The 25349-nt window shown below is 42.4% G+C and overlaps 1 protein-coding gene across 2 annotated transcripts in view; it reads left to right on the top strand.

Moving 5' to 3' along the window:
* BANK1 (B cell scaffold protein with ankyrin repeats 1) overlaps positions 1–25349 on the top strand; it is a 472180-nt gene that overhangs the window by 354464 nt on the left and 92367 nt on the right. The window lies entirely within an intron of this gene.

Here is a 25349-nt window from a genome sequence, read left to right as displayed (position 1 = left end):
GCTGCCACTCGCCCCTAGTCTGCTGCAACCTCTGCCTGATTAATTTAGGCCTCTGCCACTCCTCTTTGCACGTCCTGGCACTTCTCTGCCTAACATAATTAGTGCATATATGAGGGGAGTACAATACGCTTCACTACACTTAAAACAGTATTTGTTGAGAACAGCAGCAGGTATGTAATTTTGCCTGGACTTTCACAGTATGTAGGCCCTTGATAGATTAACAGGTTTAAAATAGTACACTGCTTAAATGTAGGTATGTGGAATTCACTTATGAGGGCAGAAAAATGCGGTACAGTACACTTAAAAAAGTATCTGAGTACAACACCAGCCGGTGAGTACTTCTGCCTGGACTTTCACAGTATCTAGGGCCTTGACAGATTAACATGTACAAAATAGTACACTACTTAGATGTAGGTATGTGGTATGCACTTATGAGGGCAGAAAAATGTGCTACTGTACTCTTAATAAACGTATTGGAGTAAAACACCAGCCGATGATTACTTTTGGCTCTCCTTTCACAGTATGTAGGCTCTTGACACATCAACAGTAGAGATGTTGCGAATTGTTCACCGGCAAACAGTTCCCGGCGAACTTGGCATGTTCGCGTTCGCATCTCCGGGCGAACATATGTGAAGTTCGATTCGCCCCCTATACTTTAATATTGCGGTAAACTTAGACCCTGTGAGTCAGAGTCAGCAGACACATTACAGCCAATCAGCAGCAGTCCCTCCCTTCCGGACCCTCCTACCTCCTGCACGGACGCCATTTTACCTTCATTCGGCATGCTGCAGGCTTAGAAAGTGGAGGGACAGAGAAGCTGCTCCTGCTGTAATAGGGAAAACGATAGCTAGGTTGCTGCTAGGTGGTGTATTCAGGGTCCACTTTACTCCTAAAGCACTAGTCTAACATCTGCTTTAAGGACAGTACCCAAAAAAGGCCTTTTTAGGGCTCAAATATCAGTCCGTATGTCTTGCAACAGCTGGAGGCACCCTGGTTGGGAGGGAACCGCTGGTTAAAAGGGGTACTCCAGTGTAAAACTTAAGTTCCTTCAAGCAACTAACTACAGTATTAAAAGGGCTATAAGTTCAGTCCATGTGTCTTGCAACAGCTGGAGGCACCCTGGTTGGGCGGGAACCACAGGTTAAAAGGGGTACTCCGGTGTAAAACTTAAGTTCCTTCAAGCAACTAACTACAGTATTAAAAGGGCTGTAAGTTCAGTCCGTGTGTCTTGCAACTGTTGGAGGCATCCTGGTTGGGGACCTCTGCTTAAAAGGGGAACTCCGCTGGCAACCTTTTTTGCTCATTGTCACACTAGTGCAAATCACATTTGGTGTGACAGTTGTTCAAATAAAAATAAAAAAAATACCTTTTTTGGCTGTGAAATAAAACCAGTGCTGCCTAAAGGGGGCTCTAACTATGTGCTGCCTAATATGGGGGAATCTATGTGCTGCCTAAAGGGGGGATCTAATTGTGTGCTGCCTAAAGGGGGCTCTATGTGCTGCCTAAAGGGAGGCTCTAACTATGTGCTGCCTAATATGGGGGAATCTATGTGCTGCCTAAAGGGGGGCTCTATGTGCTGCCCAAAGGGGGGCTCTAACTATGTGCTGCCTAACATGGTGGAATCTATGTGCTGCCTAAAGGGGGATCTAACTATGTGATGCCTAAAGGGGGGATCTAACTATGTGCTGCCTAAAGGGAGCTCTATGTGCTGCCTAAAGGGAGGCTCTACCTATGTGCTGCCTAAAGGGGGGCTCTAACTTCGTGCTGCCTAATATGGGGGAATCTATGTGCTGCCTAAAGGGGGGATCTAACTATGTGATGCCTAAAAGGGGCTCTATGTGCTGCCTAAAGAGGGCTAAATCACATTATACCAAAGAATTTAGGAAAAATAGGTGATTTATGCCCTTTATGGATTAAAACCAGACTCTGCATCAACTATGTAATTTTCCACGGGAGTTTTGCCATTGATCCCCCTCCAGCACGCCACAGTCCAGGTATTAGACCCCTTGAAACAACTTTTAAATCACTATTGTGGCCAGAAAGAGTCCCTGTGGGTTTTAAAATTCGCCTGCCCATTGAAGTCAATGGCGGTTCGCCCAGTTCGCGAACATTTGCAGAAGTTTGCGTTCGCCGTTCGCAAACCAAAAATTTTATGTTCTCGACATCACTAATCAAAAGGTACTAAATAGTGCACTACTTAGATGTAGGTATGTGGTATGCACTTATGAGGGCAGAAAAATGCGGTACAGTACACTTAAAAAAAAGTATTTTTGCACAACACCAGCAGAACACAACAGTGCTGCAGCACAAAAAAAGCTGTGTACTAAACACAAAATTTCAGAAATGGTCTTCAGGGTATTATACCATCTACAGACTAGTATACCCAGCAACTGAATTGTTGTGGAACAAAGACACAAATTTGCACTGAAAAATTCTTCCTGCCTCCTATGCTAAGGTTTGTGAAGTGGAGGCAGCTTGTTGGAATGTATGAGGCAACACACAGCTATCTGCCCTTCTCTGTAATACTATGCCGAAGAAAGTAACTGGGAGGTTAATGGCTTCAGTAAAAATCCTTTTAAGTGAAAAAAACACTGCTCTCTATCCACCAGAACGCTGATGTGACTAGGATGTGAAACTCTGCTGGAATGAGCTTTTTGGTGTAACACACACACAGCGATGTCCATCCTACCTCTCTGCAGTGTAATGAATGAAGTAACTGGCCACAATATGGCTGCCGATTATATAGGGCTGTGACATCACAGGGGTGACTGGCTGCTGATAGGCTGCATCCTGCATGTGATTCAGGGTCATCCCGACTATTTCCCTTCCCGCCTTGTCTTCCCAGCGCTGCTTGCCCCATGTACTGACATGTGGATACACCAGCTTAGATGCCCTGGAGCCTGGACCACAGGAAATGTATTTTAACTAAGTGATTCGCGCAATCGAATCGCGGCAATATTCACATTTGTTGCAAATCGAATACTTCATGAAATTTATAACGAATTTGGGTTCGTCAGCTTCGATTGGCTCATCTCTGACCACTACCATTACCACCATATATTGACTGGATAATACTACCATACTGATACTGAATAAAAGTCCTCCATCAATTAGGTAGAATCCCCCAGTAGGTACATTAATCCCCCATTAGATAGATGTCCCCAGTAGGAAGGTATTTTCCCCCATTAGATAGAAGTCCCCAGCAAGAAGGTTATTTTCACATTAGGTAGATGCCCCCATTAGGTAGGTGGCTAACTCCCCCATTAGGTAGATGCCCTTAGTAGGTAGGTAATTACTCCATTAGATAGAAGTCTCCAGTAGGTAGGTAAATCTCCAAGTAGAACCCCCCTGGAGATAGGTAATCCTCTATTAGGTAGATTCCCCCGTAGATAGATAACTTCCCAATTAGGTAGATTCCCCAGTAAGAAGGTATTTCCCCCTATTGGGTAGATGCACCTAGTAGGTAGGTTATCTCCCCCTTTAAGTACATATCCTCAGTAGATATAGATAGGTTGTTTCTTTCATCTCTAAATAATGCCTCCTTGGTGCCTTGCATAGTTTAAATGCATAGTAAGTGGAATGTCGGGATGGGTAGGGAGATTGGGTGGAGGCAGGTAAGTAGGTCCCAAGTGGGTAGATGAATTATCCTTTAGGTAGAGACCCCCAGTAGGTAGGTAATTTCCTCGATTAAGAAGGTGTATGTAGGCAGTTTCTCACCCTATGATGCCCATAATTGGAAGGTAATATCCCCCAATCTTTCCCCTTTACAAAATAGTAAAAATCCCAGTCACCTCCCCTCTGCCACCGCCTTGAGACTGGGCCCTCTTCCTCCATTCCTTGTGCAGTCACCCGGAGCAGAGCAGGAGTTCTACTGCAGGCTGCATGCAACAAATTGACATCATCATGCATGGTTCACAGCAGAAGCCCTATGCTCCTGTATAGTACAGGATAAGCGAGTCCGGATAGGACAGTAGTCCAAGCTCCTGTACTTAAAGGGGTACTCTGCTGCCCCCTATCCAAAGAATAGGGGATAAGATGCCTGATCGCGGGGTACCCATGCGATCCCCCCTGCAGCAGCCCAGTACCTCAGCAGCCTGGAGCTAAGTTTTCTCCGAGGCTGATGGTGGTGCAGGGTACGGGGCATCATGATGTCATGGCCCCCCCCCCCTTGTGATGTCACGTCCGCCCCCCCCCCCCTCAATGCAAGTATATGGAAGCGGCGTCATCAGCCTTGGAGAAAACTTAGCTCCAGGCTGTTGAGGTACCGGACTGCTGCAGGGGGGATCACAGAGTTCCCAGCGGCAGGCCCCCGCGATCAGACATCTCATCCCCGATCCTCGGATAGGGGATAAGATGTTTAACAGCGTAGTACCCCTTTAAATCATGTTACGTGTTTCGCTATTGACAAAGGGCACCACAGAATGTATGTACAGGATCGAGAACTTCTGTTTAGCTCTAAATATTTTGCGGCTGGGGACGGAATATAGGGATGTTTCCTGCTAGTTGTGAATGTGAAAAAACATAGGAAAAACAAACAAACTTCCTTTTGACGTCTCCACCACCTCCCCTATACATCCATATAAATGTATAAACAAGCAGTTAATCTACTGTCTGCAGAAACGGAATATAACAATAGATACATAAGTGACAAAAAACTAAAGAGGTTATTCACTTATGTCTACTCCAAGCTACCAAACTATTTTAAACTGAATAGCGGAGTTATGTATGTCTGGTTGCTATGGCTACACTCCCTAACAACCACAGTCTTTTTAATAGTTGTCTGGCAGCTTGTGCCTGATCGTAGATTACATAGGGGTCATCTCATGAATAATTTTCATTATGAAAGGCTGTTCATAGTTATCTTAAAGGAGACTTATTAGCTAGACACACTTACATGGGCCCCCTTACAGAAGAGAAGGACATCTGCAAATAGTGAAAGATTACATTCTCTCAAGGCTTAAATTCCCCTCATGAGTACCCCCTTAGATATTAGAGATTAAGCGGATAGAGGCTGCTAAAGGTTCAATTCACAGGAAAGTAGAGGCAGTGGGAGAAGTATATAATTGTTCACTTGAAGACAAAAAGGGACCAGTAAACCAAAAAGACCTTGGGTCAGATGGATTGTGAATATTCTCTATCCACACCTTCCTTTCATTTCATAGCGATCAGCACAATCTCCATTACCCTTTATAGGTTGGGCACCAAAAATACAGTATACAGTAAACCCTCAACTCATGATGTGGATATGTGGTGGAGCATCCACAAAGCTGTTTAATGATCCCTGTCCTGCTGCTGCCACACACAGTACACTGATACCTGTAATGTAAGTCGTTCAGCCCCCCGACTCTGTGCTCCTCCACCTTTAGGACCACCCCCTCCATGATTAGCCGGAAGCTTCTTACTGCAAGCATCTGGTGATCTTCCTTCCCTCTTCTCACATTTTTCAGTTCCTGTGTAATGTGATGCAGAAGTGAGTGTGTATGGAGTGTATGCAAACACACCATTCAATGCAGCTGGATGAGCTTGGGCCCCGTTCCACCCAATGACCAGACACTTATTTCCTATATTGTTGGTAGGAAATTTTTAAGTGCTGAAATACCGCTAGTAGAACAGGCCGGTTTATCTGTACTAGCTTTATGCTTATTTTTCATTTCATCTTTATGTTTTCCTAATTTGGGATGATATTTCTGAGGCTCCAGAACCAATTATCAGTTTTCCGTAGAGTTATGGTCTCAACATACAATGTTTTCCACATACAAATGGTCTACCCTGATCCAATTTATATTGTATGTTGAGGGACCAATATACTTTATATATGTCTCGAACTGTAAGCCGTTCATACCTGGAGATGTATGCCTGTAAATGATCTCAGAGCATCTTTCAGATCTTTAAGGGTTATGTTTGCCTATTAAGTTCCTCTCACTGTTTTGCTGACAGCCTGGGAAAATCACTCCCATCCATGAAAAGATTTAACTCCCTCTCCTTATCACCCAACATGGAAGACATTTGCTTAACTGGATAACGACCAAGGACATGTATACATGTCCTTGTGCCCTTAACTGTGTATGGCGCTGGCTCCCGACTCGAGCCCTGCGCCATATCGGCCAGCCTTCAGCTGATTCTTGTAGTTAATAGCTGACATGTGGTGATCGTTGCTGGCGGCTATTAACCCTTTAGTCTAAAAGGACCACTAAGCACTCCCTGGTGGTCCAGTGGGGTGGATGTCCCCCCCCCCCTCCGGCAGCGTGATGGGGGGCTGGGGGACACGATCCACTGCCGAGGTAGCCTGAGGGCTTACCTCTCTTCCTCCGCCATCCATGGCTCTGAGATTGATAGAGCCTGGCTGGACCAGGCTTTATCAATCGAGTGCAGAGCACACAGATCAATGTAGTTGATAGTGGAACTACATTGATCTGTATGAGGAATCTAATGATTCCTCCTAAAAGTCCCCTAAGGGGACTAATAAAGTGTAAAAAAGAAAGTGTAATAAAAGTTTAAAAAACACACAATAACCCCTTCCTTGTTACAAGTTTAAATCACCCCCCTTTTCGCAAATTGTATATAAAAAATATAAATAATAAATAACATAATAAAAATAAACGTATGTGGTATCGCCACATGCGTAAATGTCCGAACTATAAAACATATAGGAGATTTATCAAGCTATGTAGTAGATTTTTTTTTGTGTAAAAAAAAGTTGCTGCACACGTGCGACTTTTCCATACATGCTGCGACTTTTTGATTTTTACTTATTCCAAAGCACATTTCTGAAATGCTCTCGTAGTAATTATTATTATTTTTCTTTTACTTTGCAGTGGTCATGTATTTAACAAATGTAATAGTCGCTATTTATGAAGAAAAAAGTTGCATCTCCATTTAAAAGACTTACAGAAAGTGCATACGTCCACAGAAAAGGACATTAACACCCACTTTAATAACTATTCTTGTTCTGCATCATGAAACAAAGCTACTAGATTAATGTTAATTTTTGAAAAAAATTATTATATAACTAATAACTATTAATTTTAAGGTTGAAAATACACACTGCACACCTTGTTAATTTTAGAACCCGTACATCCTGGCGTACCCACTACATTTTAAAATTAATGTTGTGGTAAAATAGAATAAGGCTGGGTTCACACTACGGTTTGTAACTACGGTTCCCGAATACGGCTGAGTGCGGGCGCCGCGATTAAGCCCTGCCCACCCCTCCTCCCAGCCATATACGGGAACCGTAGTTCAAATCGTAGTGTGAACCCAGCCTAAGGCACAAAGTAATTGTGTAAGAATTTTTACAGACTACGTAAATAACCCATATGTGCCACTAAAAAAGGAACCCTCACACATCCCTGTGTATGGAAAAATAAAAAAAGCTATAGGGGTCAGAAAAAGAAATTTTAAACCTACTAATTTCCGTGCATAAAGTTATAATTTTTTAACAGAAGTAAAACAAAATCAAACCTATATAAGTTGGGTATCATTTTAATTGTATGAACCTACAGAATAAAGATAATGTGTAATTTTTACCGAAAAGTGCGCCGTGTAGAATTAAAAACCTTCAAAATGCCATTTTTTTTTTTTTCAATTTAGCCCCACAAATATTTTTTTTCTGGCTTTGTCATAGATTTTGTTGGTGGTGAAATTGGTGGCGCAAAAAACAAGCACTCATATGGGTCTGTAGGTGAAAAATCAAAAGAGGTGATTTTTAGAAGGTGAGGAGAAAAAAACAAAAGTGCAAAAAGGAAAAAACCTGTGGTCCTTAAGGGGATTTAAAAAATTCATACATTTTTGTTAAATATTTTGTTTATCATAGCTAAATACCCATTTCAGTCTTCTGATATTTATTTGGTGTCGCTAATTTTTTATTAGGTCAGCCAACAGTCACCAGTATTTCTTTTGTTGTGCTTTCTCTAATAAAAATGTTTGCACTCCTCTTTGGCTCTAGATTTTAATTAAGTAAAGCTATCATTGGTTGTGTCCCCAGAGTGACTCTTCATACAGTCAATCACTCTTTTGTTTACCTCATCTTCTAGTACTTACCCACAAGTAAGCCTTTAGGGTATCCTACACAGTTTGTATCCTGGCAACCCATTTATTAATTCCCCAGAATCCTGTGGGCCCCTTCATAACTTATCTATCTCCATTATAGCCAATCAATGTGGGTTATTTCTTATAATTCTGGACCCAATCTTTCCTGGTCTCTCAAATTGTCCAATAATATTTGTGTGTTATCTAAGATACTTTTGAACAAATATCTCATCCTAATAACTGGATTTAAACCTTTATCGTTTGTGAGTACCAGATCAATTCTGAAAGTGGTAGGGTGCAAGGAAATAGGACACTTCCCTACTTCCTGGCACAATAAGAAATAATGTTTGACATTTATTACTTATATTTTTTTACTCCTCCTGTCTATATCAACAGTAGTTACAGCATTAAAGTACATACTAATCTATCCTCAGAGTCAAATATATTTCTCAGGATTCTGCTTTCAAATTCAAAACTCTATTTTTAACTTCCTTTACTCCGTCCCAGATTATGTTGATCTTCCTGGATCAACATAATGTACGAGCTCTTCCCCTTTACTGTTGTTGTTAACCTGCTGAAGACCACTGGCGTTAGGGTACGCCCTTAGGCCCTGGTACCTGTACGCCCGTGGGAATGTTGATTCCCGCCACGGACGGGGAACGGACCGGAATGCCTGCTGAAATCATTCAGCAGGCATTCCGTGCAAAAGCCTGGGGGGTCCTGAGACCAATTCAATTCAGAATTGGGTGCCATCGTCTCCTATCCACTGCGATTGGCCGATCAGGACTGACCGGCGAATCGCAGGGCAGTGGTGGGGATGAAAGCTAATTTCCCCCGCTCTGCCCGCCCCTGGATGTCGGGGTAGAGTGAGGAAAAGATGGCGGCGATGGTATGGGCGCCGTGGATGCGGCGAGGAAAAGCAGCAGTTACCTCCGATCACGGCACGGGGACCAGGGACCAGGACCGGCGGCTGACAGGAGGTGGCAGGCAGCAGCAGTGGTGTCAGATGCAGCTGTGATGATCGCCGTAAAGTGATCTTCACTGCTGTATCTAGGAATTTCAGAACTACAACAGCTGGAGGGCCACAGTTTGTAGACCACTGTCCTTCCAGATGTTGCAAAACTACAACTCTCAGCATGCCCAGACAGTCCAGGCATGCTGGGAGTTGTAGTTCTGTAACATCTGGCCCTTCAAATGTTGCAGAACTACAACGCCCAGCATGCCTGGACAGTCTTAGCATGCTGGGAGTTGTAGTTTTGCAACATCTGGAAGGGCACTGTTTGTAGACCACTATACAGTGGTGTCCAAACTGTAGTGCTCCAGATATAAATTCAAAGCATGCCGAGACTGTCCAGGCATGCTGGGAGTTGTAGTTCGGCAAGATCTGGCCCTTGAAGTTTTGCAACATCTGGAGGGCTACAGTTTGAGACCACTACACAGTGGTCTCCAAACTGTTCTCCTCCAGTTGTTGCATAACTAAAACTCTCAACATGCCCTTCGGCTGTCGTGGCTTGCTGGGAGTTGTAGTATTGCAACAACTGGAGGCACACTGGTTGGGAAACATGGTCTGTTTCCTAACTCAGTGTTTCCCAATCTGTGTGCCTCCTGCTGTTGCAAAACTATAACTCCCAGCATGCACTGACAAGCCATGTATGCTGGGAGTTGTAGCTTTGCAACAGCTGGAGGCACATGGGTTGGGAAACACTGAGTTAGGAAACAGACAGTGGTGCAGAAACACTGCGGTAGTCTGTTACCTAACTCAGTGTTTCCCAATCCCAACCAGTGCGCCTCCAGCTGTTGCATAACTACAACTCCCAGCATTCACGGTCTGTCAGTGCATGCTGGGAGTAGTAGTGTGTGTGTGTGTGTGTGTGTGTCCCACGTGAATGTACAGGGTACATTCACATGGGCAGGGGTTTGCAGCAAGTTTCCCGCTTCAAGTTTGAGATGTGGCACATTTTCCACTGTAGCGGAAAACTCACTGTAAGCCCCCACCCATGTGAATGTACCCTAAGAACACTACCTACACTAACCGTAAATAAAGAGTAAAACACTACATATACACCCCCTTAAACTGTCGCTCCCCCACCCCATCCCACCCCAATTAAAATTTCTTGTACATTTCTTGTACGTCAGTTTTTCCAAAAGGGAGCCTCCAGCAGTTGCAAAATAACAACTCCCAGTATTGCTGGACAGCCATTGACTGTCCAGGCATGTTGGAAGTTTTGAAACAGCTGGAGGCACCCTGTTTGGGGAGAACTGACGTACAATATTTTTGGTGGAGGAGGCAAGTGTAACGCTTGCATCCGGATACACCCCTCTGAAAATTCCTAATTTAGGCCTCAAATGCTCTCACTTTAGGGCAACAGTTTAGGGCCACACATGGGGTATCTCCGTACTTGGGAGAAATTATGCTACAAATTTTTGCTAGCTTTTTCTCCTTTTACCCCTTAAAAGGTAAAGTTGGGGACTACACCAGCATGTTAGTGTAAAAAAGGCAAAAGGAAAAAAAGACCGTCAAAATTTGTAACAAAATTTCTCCCAAGTACGGAAATACTCCCAAGTACATATGTGGACATAAAATGCTCTGCGGACGCACAACATGGCTCAGGAGTGAAAGCACACTATGTATATTTGAGGCCTAAACTGGCGATTTGACAGATTTTTGGAACAGTGGTTCATGAAAATGAAAAATGTTATTTTTTCATTTTCACAGCCCACTGTTACAAAGATCTGTCAAACGCCAGTGGGGTGTACATGTTAACTGCACCCCTTGTTTTGTTCCTTGAGGGGTGTAGTTTCCCAAATAGTGTGCCATGTGGGGTGATTTTCACTGTTCTTGCACCATGGGGGCTTCCTAAATGAGACATGGCCCGCAAAAACCATTTCAGCAAAATTTGCTTTCCAAAAGCCTAATGTTGCTCCTTCCCTTTTGAGCCCTCTAGTGCGCCCACAGAGCACTTTACATCCACATATGAGATATTTCCTTACTCAAGAGAAATGGTGTTTAAAATTTTGGGGGACATTTTTACCTATTACCCCTTGTGAAAATGAAAATTTAGGGTAACAGAAGCATTTTATTTTTTCATTTTCACGTCCAACTTTATTGAAAATTCGTCAAACACCTGTGGGGTGTTCAAGGCTCACTGTACCACTTGTTACGTTCCTTGAGGGGTGTAATTTCCCAAATAGTGTGCCATGTTCCGCTCTCAAAACACTGACTCTGTGTGATTCTAAACGGACAGCTAAACACTTGTTAGAGACTCCAGTAAACAGAAGCCCATGCTTGTATTGTTCACCAGAGGAATCCAACTTTATTTTAGTCTGTGAAACTGCAATACAATACAATAACAACATATCAGTACACATGGAATCATTAGCCTAGCATAAATGACAAATAACTAAGCAGAAAGGCACTTACAGGTGATGATGTCCCAAACCTCATGGGAGAGATAGATACATGCTGCCTGCACAGTGGAAGAGTGACCTCAAGATGGTGGAAGAGCTTCCTGGAACAAAGGTCACTTCCTGTCTGTATAAACTATCTGTGTAAGAAAAGCTGATATTAACTTCTGCCACTAGATGGCAGTGGTACACTACACAACCTATCATTATAATGCAGTTGACCTAAAAAGGCAGCACACTCCCTGCCTGATATAATACATGATATCACTACCTATACATATCTGATGTACAGGGAAAACATATTAATAAGATAATGTATTCCTGACCAGAACTAGTAACAAACTATAACATAAGTCCATAATATCAGTGTCTCTTGGCTGTGGCACTTCAAGCTGGTAATCCACATGAAGAAATAGTTCTGTCCATAAACCCATCTTCAGATAGGAGAAGCCGCACTAGGCCAAACTATCTCCTACCCCATTTGTAATCCACAGAATGGAATTCAGCTCGTGGCAAATGTCACATTTGTAAACTCTCAGTGACAAGCTCTCAGTTATGTATTGAGACAATAACAGAATAGAAATACTCAAAGGAGAACAATGACATCAGAAACTGGTCTGGCGTACACTTTAACAGTCCCTTGTTTAGTGATTTTTACTTCAATCTTTCATGGAAAACTCTCCAACTTCCAGGTTGGTCATCATTATGTTTCTTTTGGAAGCTTTTGGCAACATAGATTAACTTCGCTATAACCCTGTTCAGTCTCTTCCAGTCCGAAAATCTTACAAAACGATGTGACTGCAGTCTAGCGTCAAAGGCTTTAGTACTGAAGCTTACTACTTCTGACCTAATTTCAGGATCAGCTTCGGGCTCTACTAAAGGGTAAACATTGGTGTCAAGAGTATCTACAGCCATCTGATACAGAAAAGGTGGACCTGAGAACCATATAGAGTTCTGAAGGCAAGCTATCTGTGTAGGCCTGGTAGCATAATCTGCAGGATTTTGTTCTGAGGGCACATCGAACCATTGCTCTGGACGTGTTGTTTGTCTGATCCTGTTCACCCGATTAGAAACAAACATATAAAAAGAATCTCTTTGTAGTGTTGCAGATATAGCCTAGGACTGTTTTACTGTCTGTAAAGAATTTCACAGCATCTAGGTCTAGGTCTATCTCGTCTCTCACTAGCTCATACAGTTCAACCGCTAGTACAGCTGCACATAACTCTAGACGTGGGATTGTGTGTGCTGGCCTAGGATTTAGCTTGGATTTTCCCATAACAAATCCAACATGGCAGACATTTCCTACATCGCTTACCTTCAAATAAGCAACGGCACCTATTGCTATAACAGATGCATCTGAAAAGATGTATAGTTCTTTTTTGCAGGTCTGTGACAATGAAACAGGAACATAACACCTGGGTATTTGTAAACATTGTAAGGCTTGTAAAGACTCTGTCCATTGGACCCACTCATGGAGTCTTTCTTGTGGAAGTAAGGCATCCCACTCACTTTCTCCACTTGACAGTTCACGAACTAAGGCCTTACCGTTTATGGTGACTGGTGCCACAAACCCGAGAGGGTCGTAGAGACTGTTAACAGTGGATAGGATCCCTCTTCTTGTGAATGGCTTTTCTGCTGAAGAAACCTGAAACACAAAACAGTCTTTATCTAGATCCCAGCTTAGGCCTAGACTTTTCTGCAATGGAAGGGTGTCTGTTCCCAGGCAAAGGTCTTTGAGGTCTTTAGCTCTGTCTTCTGCGGTGAAAGCTTCCATGACTTGTTTGCTGTTAGAGGCAATCTTATGTAGTCGCAGATTAGACTCTGCCAGCATTTGTTTTGCTTTGTTGAGAATGTTGACTGCTTCTTCAGGTGTGTTCTCTGAAGCAAGTCCGTCATCCACATAAAAATGTCTCATCACAAAGTGCTTGGCATCTTGACCATAACGTTCTGCACCTTTCCGGGCAGCTTTCCGCATACAATATATGGCAACAGCGGGGGAAGGGCTATTACCAAAAACATGTACTCTCATTCTGTACTCTGTTACCTCTTTATCTATGTCGTTATCCGTGTACCACAGGAAACGCAGGTAGTCTCGATGGTCCTCTCTCACTAGAAAACAATAAAACATCTGTTGCACATCAGCTGTGAAAGCAATAGGCTCCTTCCTGAAGCGTAAGAGGACACCCAGAAGTGTGTTATTTAGGTCTGGGCCACTCAGTAGTACATCATTTAGTGAAATGCCTTCCTGTTGAGCACTGGAATCGAACACAACTCTTATTTGATCTGGCTTGTGTGGATGGTAAACGCCAAACATTGGCAGATACCAGTGTTCTTTACCTTTATCCAGTGATGGTGCTAATTCAGCATGATTATTGTCCAGCATCCTTTTGATAAATTCTGTAAAGTCTTTTTTCACTTCAGGCTTTCTTTGCAAAGTTTTGCGTAGTGTGTTTAAGCGCTTCATGGCTTGCTCTCTGTTACTAGGTAAATAACACCTTGGTGTGCGAAAAAGTAAAGGGGCTACCCAATTGTTGTTCTTATCTTGGAAAGTCTCTTTATCCATGATGTGGAGAAAGGTTTGATCATCTATGGACATTGCTTGTTTGTCATCATCTTTTGTCTTCTGGAACACTGAGTTCCCTAAACTGTCGGTCTTCAGACCACTACTAATATTCCTATCATAACTGGAAGGAGAGCCACAGTATGGTTTTAGGGTTTCTTTAACAACAAAGCTGTTTTGGCATGGACTGAGAAGGGACGTGCGTCCATTTGTTAACACAGATGTCTTAGAAGTGTTGACACTGTCAGGCCGATGAGCTGCTCCCAAACAAACTTCTCCTACTATAACCCACCCCAAGTCAAGTCTTTGCGCATAGGGGGCATTAAAGGGTCCATTAATTTGTTGGCGTACCTTATGCACCTGTAGAATGTCTCTTCCAAGAAGTAGAAGAATAGAGACGTCTGTTTGGACAGCTGGAATAAGGTGAGATATTGCATTAAGATGAGGATGATGAAGGGCCACTTCTGGTGTAGGGATCTCTGATTTATCATCTGGTATCATATCGCACTCTATCAAAGTGGGAAGTGAGAGATGGATTCTCTTGTCAAGAGACTCAATAGTGAAGTCAGTAGCTCTTCTCCCTGAAGTTTCTATCACTCCTGCACATGTCTTTAGGGTGTATGGAACTGCACTTGATGTAATGTTGAAGGCATCAAAAAAGTCTGACCTTGCCAGCGACCTGTTACTTTGTTCATCCAGAACCACATACATCTTTACTGCCTTTTCTCTTTTCCCTGTGGGGTACACTGTTGCTAGGCAGATCTTGGAACATGAGCGTGGATTTGTACTGTCACCCCAGATTTCAGTGCATTTGGACATTACTGGGACAGCTGATTTATCTTTTTGCTCCCTGACCTCTAATGGTTGATGCAAAGTATTGGGGTGCAGAGCTGAGATGTGTCTGTCACTGCCACATTCTGAGCAATTCGCTTGTATTTTGCAGTCTTTAGCTATATGTTTGGTGGATTCACAACACTTGAAGCATATGCTGTTTTGTCTAAGAAAGGCTAACCTTTCCTTGATAGGTTTACTTTTGAACCCTTTGCACTTGTTTAGAGGATGGGGCTTTTTATGAAGTGGGTAAAGTCTGTCAGGGCCTTCAAAGGTGTTTACCTTGTAGCTGCTTGAATCTCCTGGGTCCTCAGAGGGAACTGTTGTCTTGTGGGTGATCACTGAAGTCCTATTGTAGGATCTAGGTGGCTTTTCTGCCTTAGGCAGTTGACTGCTGGTGATGAAGGAAAAACTGGGATCGCACCTCATCTTAGCTTGCTGCTGTATAAACCTAGAAAACACAAAGAAAGGGGGGAAGGGGACACCATGTTCTTCTTTGTATTTAGCTCCAACACTCACCCATTTCTCTTGCAGGTGGTGAGGTAGTTTCTCCACTATAGGCTTAGTACCGTTGGCAGTATCTAAATGTGCAAGTCCCATTAAATAACCTTCTTCTTTGGCACACTGGACTTCCCAAAGAATATCACCCAGCTCTTGCAGTTTTAAATTGTCTTTGCTGTTTAGCTTAGGGAAAGACTCCAGTCTTTTCATCAGAGCACCTTCAATTGCCTCTGGTGATCCATATCTTTCTTCTAGCCTTTGCCAGGCCATATCGAGTCCTACTGAAGGGTTAAATAGGTGTATCCTGCGCATCCTTCTTGCATGCTCTGCAGACTCAGACCCAAGCCACTTTACCATCAGGTCTAGCGTCTCAGCTGCTGTTAAGTCCAAGTCTTTGACTGCATTCAGAAAAGAAGCCTTCCATGCCCAGTAATTTTCTGGGCAGTCATCAAACTTGAAGAAGCCTGCATTAACCATTTCTTTACGGATAAGATATTTAGTGACGTCTTGCATGCTCTGGTGTTTGGGTTGCTGCGGTGAGGATTCTTCTTTTATCACTCTGGTACTGCCAGCCTCATGGGTTTGTTTTCGTGCGCTCAGGAGTTCTGATGGTTTTGGTTTAAATTCAGCTGACTTTGGATTGAGAAACGGTATTGTTGAACTGCCACTTGAAATATCTTGGACATACGCTCTAGTGCGTTCTGCAGAGGAAAGCGGTTTCTCGGGCACATCTGGGCCTTCATGGATAGATTCCATTCCAGACCACTCAATATCCGCATAAGCTGCTGCTTCTGCTGCTGCAGCGGCGGCTGCACACTGACGTTGAAGAATATGCAACTTTGCTTATTGTTCTGTTTTTTCTTTTATAATGGCAGCCTCTTTCTCTGATCTTTCCTTCATAATGGCAGCCTCTTTCTGTGATCTTTCCTTCATAATGGCAGCCTCTTTCTCAGCAAATTCTAGCTGAACGCGAGCAGCCTCTTCTTGGAAAAAAGGGGCACTTGCTGATGAAATCTGACTGGACCTTGCTGATCTAGATGAGCGTGAGCGTACATCATCCTGCTGGACACTTGGCGCGCTCTCCCTGCCTTGATGTGTCCCGGGTAGCTGATCTTCAGCATTATACTGACTTCCTGATCTTAGACTCATTCTGTCTGTGCAGCAACTCCTATCTCCAGGCTTGTTGTGCTATCACCTTTTCACTGTTCCGCTCTCAAAACACTGACTATGTGTGATTCTAAACGGACAGCTAAACACTTGTTAGAGACTCCAGTAAACAGAAGCCCGTGCTTGTATTGTTCACCAGAGGAATCCAACTTTATTTTAGTCTGTGAAACTGCAATACAATACAGTAACAACATATCAGTACACATGGAATCATTAGCCTAGCATAAATGACAAATAACTAAGCAGAAAGGCACTTACAGGTGATGATGTCCCAAACCTCATGGGAGAGACAGATACATGCTGCCTGCACAGTGGAAGAGTGACCTCAAGATGGTGGAAGAGCTTCCTGGAACAAAGGTCACTTCCTGTCTGTATAAACTATCTGTGTAAGTAAAGCTGATATTAACTTCTGCCACTAGATGGCAGTGGTACACTACACAACCTATCATTATAATGCAGTTAACCTAAAAAGGCAGCACAGTGCCATGTGGGGTGTTTTTTTGCTGTTCTGGCACCATGGGGGCTTCCTAAATGTGACATGCCCCACACAAACCATTTCAGCAAAATTCGCTCTCCAAAATCCCATTGTCGCTCCTTCTCTTCTGAGCCCTCTAGTGCGCCCACTTTATATCTACATATGAGGTATTTCCTTACTCGAGAGAAATTGGGTTACACATTTTGGGGGGCTTTTTCTCAGAGGTCTGATGAAGTAGTCTTGTACTATGAAACAGCTGTAACCGGTTTGAAGAGCTCTTCCGGCGCTGCCGCCCGCTGCTTGTCCTTGCACATTATGCACTTTGTTATGTGTATCACTTAAATATAGAGAAACAAGAAAATACTACCAGAAGAGTAGTAAGTGCTTGCCTTGAAATTTTCTCTGCATACCATATAATTTATTTGGTATGTCTATTTTCCTTACAAGTAGAGCTTCAAAGTTATAAAAATGCTACATTTTCAAATTTTTCATGAAATTTGGGAATTTTTCACCAAGAAATGATGCAAGTATCAACAGAAATTTACCACTAACATAAAGTAGAATGTGTCACGAAAAAACAATCTCGGAATCAAATTCATTCATTTCCGTTTTTTCCTCCTTACCTTTTAAAAATCATAACCCTTTCAATTCTGCACCTAAAAATCCATATGATGGCTTACTTTTTTCACCACCAATTCTACTTTATAATGATATTAGTAATTTTACCCAAAAATCTACGGCGAAATGGAAAAAAAAATTATTGTGCGTTAAATTGAAGAAAAAACTTAATTTTGTAACTTTTGGGGGCTTCCGTTTCTTTGTAGTAAATTTTTTCGGTAAAAATGACACCTTACCTTTATTCTGTAGGTCCATATGATTAAAATGATACCCTACTTATATAGGTTTGATTTTGTCGTACTTCTGGAAAAAATCATAACTACATTATACGTTTAAAATTGTAATTTTCTGACCCCTATAACTTTTTTATGAGAGGGCGGTATGAGAGCTCATTTTTTGCACCATGATCTGTAGTTTTTAGTGATACCATTTTTGAATTGATCGCTTTTTATTAATTTTTTCATGATATAAAAAGGGACCAAAAACACGCTATTTTGGACTTTGGAACTTTTTTGCACGTATGCCATTGACCATGCGGTTTAATTAAAGATAGATTTTTATAATTTGGACATTTCCGCATGCGGCGATATCACATATTTTTATTTTTATTTACACAGTTTTTTTTAAATGGGAAAAGGGGGGGGTTCTAACTTTTATTACGGAAGGGGTTGAATGATCTTTATAAACTTTTTTCATTTTTTTTTTTTTGCAATGTTATAGCTCCCATAGGGGGCTATAACACTGCACACATTGATCTTTTACATTGATCAATGGTTTCTAATAGGAAACCATTGATCAATGATTCTACCGCTTGACTGCTCATGCCTCTCATGGATCTCAGGCACTGAGCTGTCATTTGGCGATCGGACAGCGAGGAGGAAGGTAGGGGGCCCTCCTGCTGTCCTACAGCTGTTCGGGATGCCGCAATTTTGCCGCGGCGATGCCGAACAGCCCACTGACCTTTCCGGGAGCAGTTTACTTTCATTTTAGACATCGCGTTCAACTTTGAGGCCGCATCTAAATGGTTAATTAGATCCCGGTGCCGCACGCTATTAGCCACGGGTCACGGCCTCTGGCGATGGCGCTATAGAAAGGGAGTGGGCAGAGGGCGTACAGGTACGCCCTACGTCCCCAACAGGTTAATGCTTAAAGTGACAGTGGTCAGATGTGCAAAAAATGCTCTGGTCCTTAGGGTCAAAATGGGCTCCGTCGCCAAGTGGTTAATTCTCCTAATGATGTATTACATTTTTATACGTCAAGTAAGATTTCCCCAAGCACAGCAGGATTCTAACTTTCCACTACCATATTCCCCTCACCCCCATTATCCTCTGCTTCTAAATCTTCACCGTGTTTGACTCTGTTGGGTATTCTGGGAGACTGGATTCTCTGAGACCATATTTTATTGGGGTTTATTGGAGATGGCCCGCTCAGAGTCACTTTGCTCCATTTTTTTGTATCTCCTTTATTCCAGAACTATTGTCCATCAAAAAGGGGTTAATAATTGTAGTAATTATTAATAGTACAGTGGGAATCAAAAGTTTGGGCACCCCAGGTAAACATTTGTATTAATGTGCATAAAGAAGCCAAGGAAAGATGGAAAAATCTCCAAAAGGCATCAAATTACAGATTAGACATTCTTATAATATGTCAACAAAAGTTAGATTTTATTTCCATCATTTACACTTTCAAAATAACAGAAAACAAAAAAATGGCATCTTCAAAAGTTTGGGCACCCTGCAGAGTTAATATCTTGAACTGCCCCTTTGGCAAGTATCACAGATTGTAAACGCTTTTTATAGCAAGCCAAGAGTCTTTCAATTCTTGTTTGAGGTATATTTTGCCCATTCTTCCTTACAAAAGTCTTCCAGTTCTTTGAGATTTCTGGGCTGTCTGTCACGCACTGCTCTTTTAAGGTCTATCCATAGATTTTCAATTATGTTGAGGTCAGGAGATTGTGAAGGTCATGGCAAAACCTTCAGTTTACACCTCATGATGTAATCCCCTGTCTCCAGCTTTGTGAGCGTCAACTATTTTCAGTTTCAGATTTCTAGACAACTGCTTAGAAAAACCCATGGTGCTGATTGTTGGGGCAAGGTCAGATGAGTCTGGGCATTTAATACCTTTGGTCTTCCCAGATGATAATTGAGAACAATCCATGACACTGGCAGGTCTCAGCTTTACAAAGGGGGCAGTGCATGCTATACATTCTGTAGGGTGCCCAAACTTTTGCAGACACCATTTTTTTGTTTTCTGTTATTTTGAAAGTGTAAATGATGGAAATAAAATTTAACTTTTGTTGATGACATATTATAAGAATGTCTAATCTGTAATTTGATGCCTTTTGGAGTTTTTTTTCCATCTTTCCTTGGCTTCTTTACGCACATTAATACACATTTTTACCCATTTCGAAATTTGGGCAATACCACAAAACACCAAATACAAGATACCTCTATAAGTGAGGTAAGCATAAGTAACAAGCTTTGACTAAACTGCTAACTTCTCATTTAGCTAGATGTAAACAATTATAAGTTTCAAATGGAAGTTGTCTTTAACAAAATCACATTTTATACATAATGTGAACATTATGTATCCCTATGTGTCTTGTCCAGTGATTGCTACAATATATAAAGGAAGCCTGTTCAGGTTTCTGATAGCATGTTGGTTGAACTTGGTGGACGTATGTCTTTTTTCGACCGTACTAACTAACTATGTAACTATGTCATGATATTGTGCTTTATTGGTTTTATGAGCAATTGGAAAGGAAATGAAAGGCTAGACACAAACAGTATGGGGGAGATTTATTAACACCTGTCCAGAGGAAAAGTTGCTGAGTTGCCCATAGCAACCAATCAGATCGCTTCTTTCACTTTTCAGAGGCCTTTTCAAAAATGAAAGAAGCGATCTGATTGGTTGCTATGGGCAACTCAGCAACTTTTCCTCTGGACAGGTTTTGATAAATCTCCCCCTATGTTCTTATATATTGCCTGTGTGTTAGGCTTAAAGATTACCTGTCACCAAACTAAACTTTTAATATATTGTTCCTTATGTAATTATAAGACACTTTGCTATTTACTTGCTGTTATGATTCTCAACCTTTAACTTTTTAATGTGATTGAAAAAACGGCCATTAGGTGGCTCTGTTCTGTTCCCAAACAGTTAATTTGGTCTCCACCCCAACTCGCAAAAGTTCAAACTCAGAAAGTGCGTACATCGCATGGCGAGGCACAGCTCTTGCAGGCTTCAGTGAAATTGTGCCTGCTGGGGAACGCCCACTTTCTCCTGCCAGGAGCTCACACGATGTGAGCAAGGGGAAAGGTATGATACAGAGCTTTTTAAAGCCTGAAATTTCTTTTTTTTAGGGTAGGAGGGGTCTGTTAACAGTAGTAAGTGAATATAATCTGAGTAAGTTTAGAAAATATGGTTTGATGACAGATACTGTTTAACTTCTGATGGTAAGATACATATATAATAGCAAATTTACTGAAATTCCAGTACCCAAGTTGAAACAATATAAAAATAGACTAGGAAAGCTTCTGGAAAATTTACTTATTTAAGGACTTGTTGCAATAGAATAATATATCAATGGAGATTAGATTTTTTAAGTAATGAGTACTTTGGTCTGTTAAAAAAAAATCCCCTTGTTTTAGGTGTAAGTCTGCTAATAATATATTTCACTTGTAGTTATCGGTTTCATTAAAATATAAAATAAACTAAGTATTAACAAAGAAAGTTATAATAAAAAGAGAAGTAGAATATATTTGGTATATTCGACTGTAAGTTTTACAAAATGAATTTCACCAAGCAGAAGTCACAGGCACGACTGCAATATGCTCAAGTTTTATTGATTTCTTAGACAGTTACAATAGTCTGACAGTCCATCCCTATGACTAAATGCATGTATAAAGCAATCCGTCACCTGGAAACAGTGATATTATAGCAGATTGAACACCTGTGTCATTAAACTCAATAAACCCTACAATCACTGATTTCTGCTATCCTGTCCTTGGTGAAAATTATATTGCATGTAAGGTTGCTTTAAGACATTATTCATACTCATTTATGTGTCTTAAAGAGTATTTTACAATTAGAAAAATCTTTATGTATGTAATATGGTATGTAATAACTCTTTCAACTACTGTATTTTCCTCCTTCACCTATGCCCAGTTCCGATCTTCATTTCAGGCTCTCTCTGGCCTTCTGCAGCCACTACCTGTTCACTCAAAGAATAGACCTTTATGGACTTACAGATTTCCAGTTGCTAAGGGAAAGTTAGTTATGTGGGTAGTGGAGGGTAAATTATTGAATACAGAAGGGATTTGCATTTATTGCCCAGTTAACAAAAACATGTTCTGTTTCCTGCTTTCTAGCCATCTGGATATTTCTCTGGATTTATCCTTATTATTTATCCTTTATTCTGGAGTTATGATCCTATCATCACAAGACCAATGAGTTAACCGGACAGATCAAGCAGTTCATGGAACTGTTTTTTTAATTAATTTTTTTCATTTCTACATCAATGTACTGTATATAAAGTCAAATGGCCCATTATCTGGGCAGCATTAGCCAATTCTGCATGTGTAGTGCTTTTATCCTGGTCTACCACTTCCTCTCTACTATCAGTCTGATGTATCCACAATGAACACCCTCTGTAAAAGATATAAGCCCTGTTTAGGAAGTGGTAAATCAGAGACTATAAAGAGACAGGAACTTCCAGAGCAGGAGAGGTTTGCTATGGGGATATGCTCCTTCTCTGGACAGTTCCTCACATGGACAGAGGTGTCAGCAAACAGCACTGTGGTCAGACAGAAAAGAACTATAAAACTTCCTCTGGAGCTTACAGCGGCTGATAAGTACTGGAAGGATTAAGATTTTTAATAGAAGTAATTTACAAATCTGTTTAACTTTCTGGCACCAGTTGAGTAGATTTTTTTTTTGCCCACTGGAGTACCCCTTTAAGCCTTATATTTTAGTCCTTTCTAGTTTCTCAATCAAATTTACCAAGTGAACCTTCCTTCCCACCTCCACATTCTGCAGAGTATGGAGGTACCCCATAAGTTGGCCTTAAGTGCACTACGGGCGAACTACAATGCTCAGAAGAGAAGGAGTGATATTTGGGTTTTTGAGAGCAAATTTTGCTCGGGGGGCATGTCGCATTTAGGAAGCCCCTATGGTGCCAGAACAGCAAAAAAAAAACACATGGCATACCATTTTGGAAACTAAACCCCTTGAGGAACGTAACAAGGAATAAAGTGAGCCTTAATACCCCACAGGGGTTTCACGACTTTTGCATATGTAAAAAAATATAAATTTTTTTTCACTAAAATGTGTGTTTCCCCCCAAATTTCACATTTTTGCAAGGGTTAATAGCAGAAAATACCCCCACAACTTGTAACCCCCTCTCTTTTGAGTATGGAGGTACTCGATAAGTTGACCAGAAGGGCACTACGTGCGAACTACAATGCTCAGAAGAGGAGGAGCACCATTGAGCTTTTGGAAAGAGAATTTGTTTGGAATGGTAGTCAGGGGCCATGTGCATTTACAATGCCCCCTGTGGTGCCAGAACAGTGGACCCCCCCCCCACATGTGACCCTATTTTGGAAACTACACCCCTCACAGAATTTAATAAGGGGTGCAGTGAGCATTTACACCCCACTGGCGTTTGACAGATCTTTGGAACAGTGGGCTGTGCAAATGGAAAATTAAATTTTTCATTTTCACAGATCACTGTTCCAAAAATCTGTCAGACACCTGTGGGGCGTAAATGCTCACTGTACCCCTTATTACATTACATGAGGGGTGTAGTTTCCAAAATGGGGTCACATGTGGGGGGGGTCCATTGTTCTGGTACCATGGGGGCTTTGTAAATACAAGTGGCCTTCAATTCCGGACAAATTTTCTCTTCAAAATCCCAATGGCGCTCCTTCTCTTCTGAGCATTGTAGTGCACCCATAGAGCACTTTACATCCACATATGGGGTATTTTCTTACTCAGAAGAAATGGGGTTACAAATTTTGGGGGGCTTTTTTTTATTTTCCCTTGTGAAAATGAAAAATTTAGGGTGACACCAGCATTTTAGTGAAATTTTTTTTTTTCATTTTCCCATCCAACTTGAAAATGAAAATTTGTCAAACACCTGTGGGGTGTTCAGGCTCACTATACCCCTTGTTACGTTCCATGAGGGGTGTCGTTTCCAAAATGGGGTCACATGTGGAAATCACCAATTTAGGCCTCAAATGTACATAGGGCTCTTTTATGCCAGTGATTCCCAAACAGGGTGCCTCCAGCTGTTGCTAAACTCCCAGCATGCCTGGACAGTCAGTGGCTGTCCGGAAATGCTGGGAGTTGTTATTTTGCAACAGCTGGAGGCTCTGTTTTGGAAACACTGCCGTACAATAAGTTTTTTATTTTTATTGGTGGGACAGTGTAAGGGGGTGTATATGTAGTGTTTTACCCTTTATTATGTGTTAGTGCAGTGAGTGTAGTGTTTTTAGGGTACATTCACACTGGCGGAGGTTTACAGTGAATTTACCGCTAGGAGTTTGCACTGCGGCGAAAAATTTGCCTCAGCTCATACTTGAAGCAGAAAATTTACTGTAAACCCACCAGTGTGAATGTACCCTGTACGAAACGTCCAGCTGTTTCAAAACTACAACTCCCAGCATGTTCTGACAGACCGTGCATGCTGGGAGTTGTACTTTTGCAACAGCTGGAGGCACACTGGTTGGAAAACCTTCAGTTAGGTTCTGTTACCTAACTCAGTATTTTCCAACCAGTGTGCCTCCAGCTGTTGCAAAACTTCAACTCCCAGCATGTACTGATCGCCGAAAGGCATGCTGGGAGATGTAGTTATGCAACAGCTGGAGGTACACAACTACAACTCCCAGCATGCAGAGACAGCTGTTTGCTGTTTAGGCATGCTGGGAGTTGCAGTTTTGCAACATCTGGAGAGCTATAGTTTAGAGACCACTGCACAGTGGTCTCCAAACTGTGGACCTCCAGATGTTGCAAAACTACAACTGCCAGCATGCCCAGACAGCAAACTGCTGTGTGGGTATGCTGGGAGTTGTAGTTTTGCAAGATCTGGAGGTGCACAGTATAGAGATCACTGCGCAGTGGTCTCAAACTGTAGACCTCCAGCTGTTGCAAAACTGCAACTCCCAGCATGCCTAAACAGCTCTCTGGGCATGCTGGGAGTTGTAGTTTTGCAACATCTGGAGGGTTACAGTTTAGAGACCACTATAGTGGTCTCAGACTGTAGCCCTCCAGATGTTGCTAAGTAACTCACCGGCTTCCGTCGGATCCGGGGAGCTGCGTCGCTGTCCTCTTCTTCCGCCGATCGTCGCCCGCTGCCGCCGCTGATCGTCGCCCGCTGACGTCGCCGATGGGTAAGTAGATCTTTGGCGCCGGTCCCTGTCGGTTTCCCCATCCTGCCCCGCCTATTGTGGGCGGGCACAACGGGGAAACCGAAAGTAAACCCCTCCGCCCCCGATCTGCTATTGGTGGTTGCGTCTAGACCACCAATAGCAGAGATAGGAGGGGTGGCACCTCTGCCACCTCACTCCTATTGCTTCAAAGGGATCGTGGGTGTCTAGGACATCCGCGATCCCCTTTATTTTCCGGGTCACCGGGTCACTATAGACCCGTATGACCAGGAATAGCTGCAAATCGCAAGTGTGAATTCACTTGCGATTTGCGGCGATCGCCGACATGGGGGGGATGATGACCCCCCTGGGCATTTGCGCGGGGCGCCTGCTGATAGATATC

Source organism: Hyla sarda, chromosome 1 (assembly GCF_029499605.1).
Source record: "Hyla sarda isolate aHylSar1 chromosome 1, aHylSar1.hap1, whole genome shotgun sequence".
Lineage (NCBI taxonomy): Eukaryota > Metazoa > Chordata > Amphibia > Anura > Hylidae > Hyla > Hyla sarda.
This window is presented reverse-complemented; position numbering and strand designations above follow the sequence as displayed.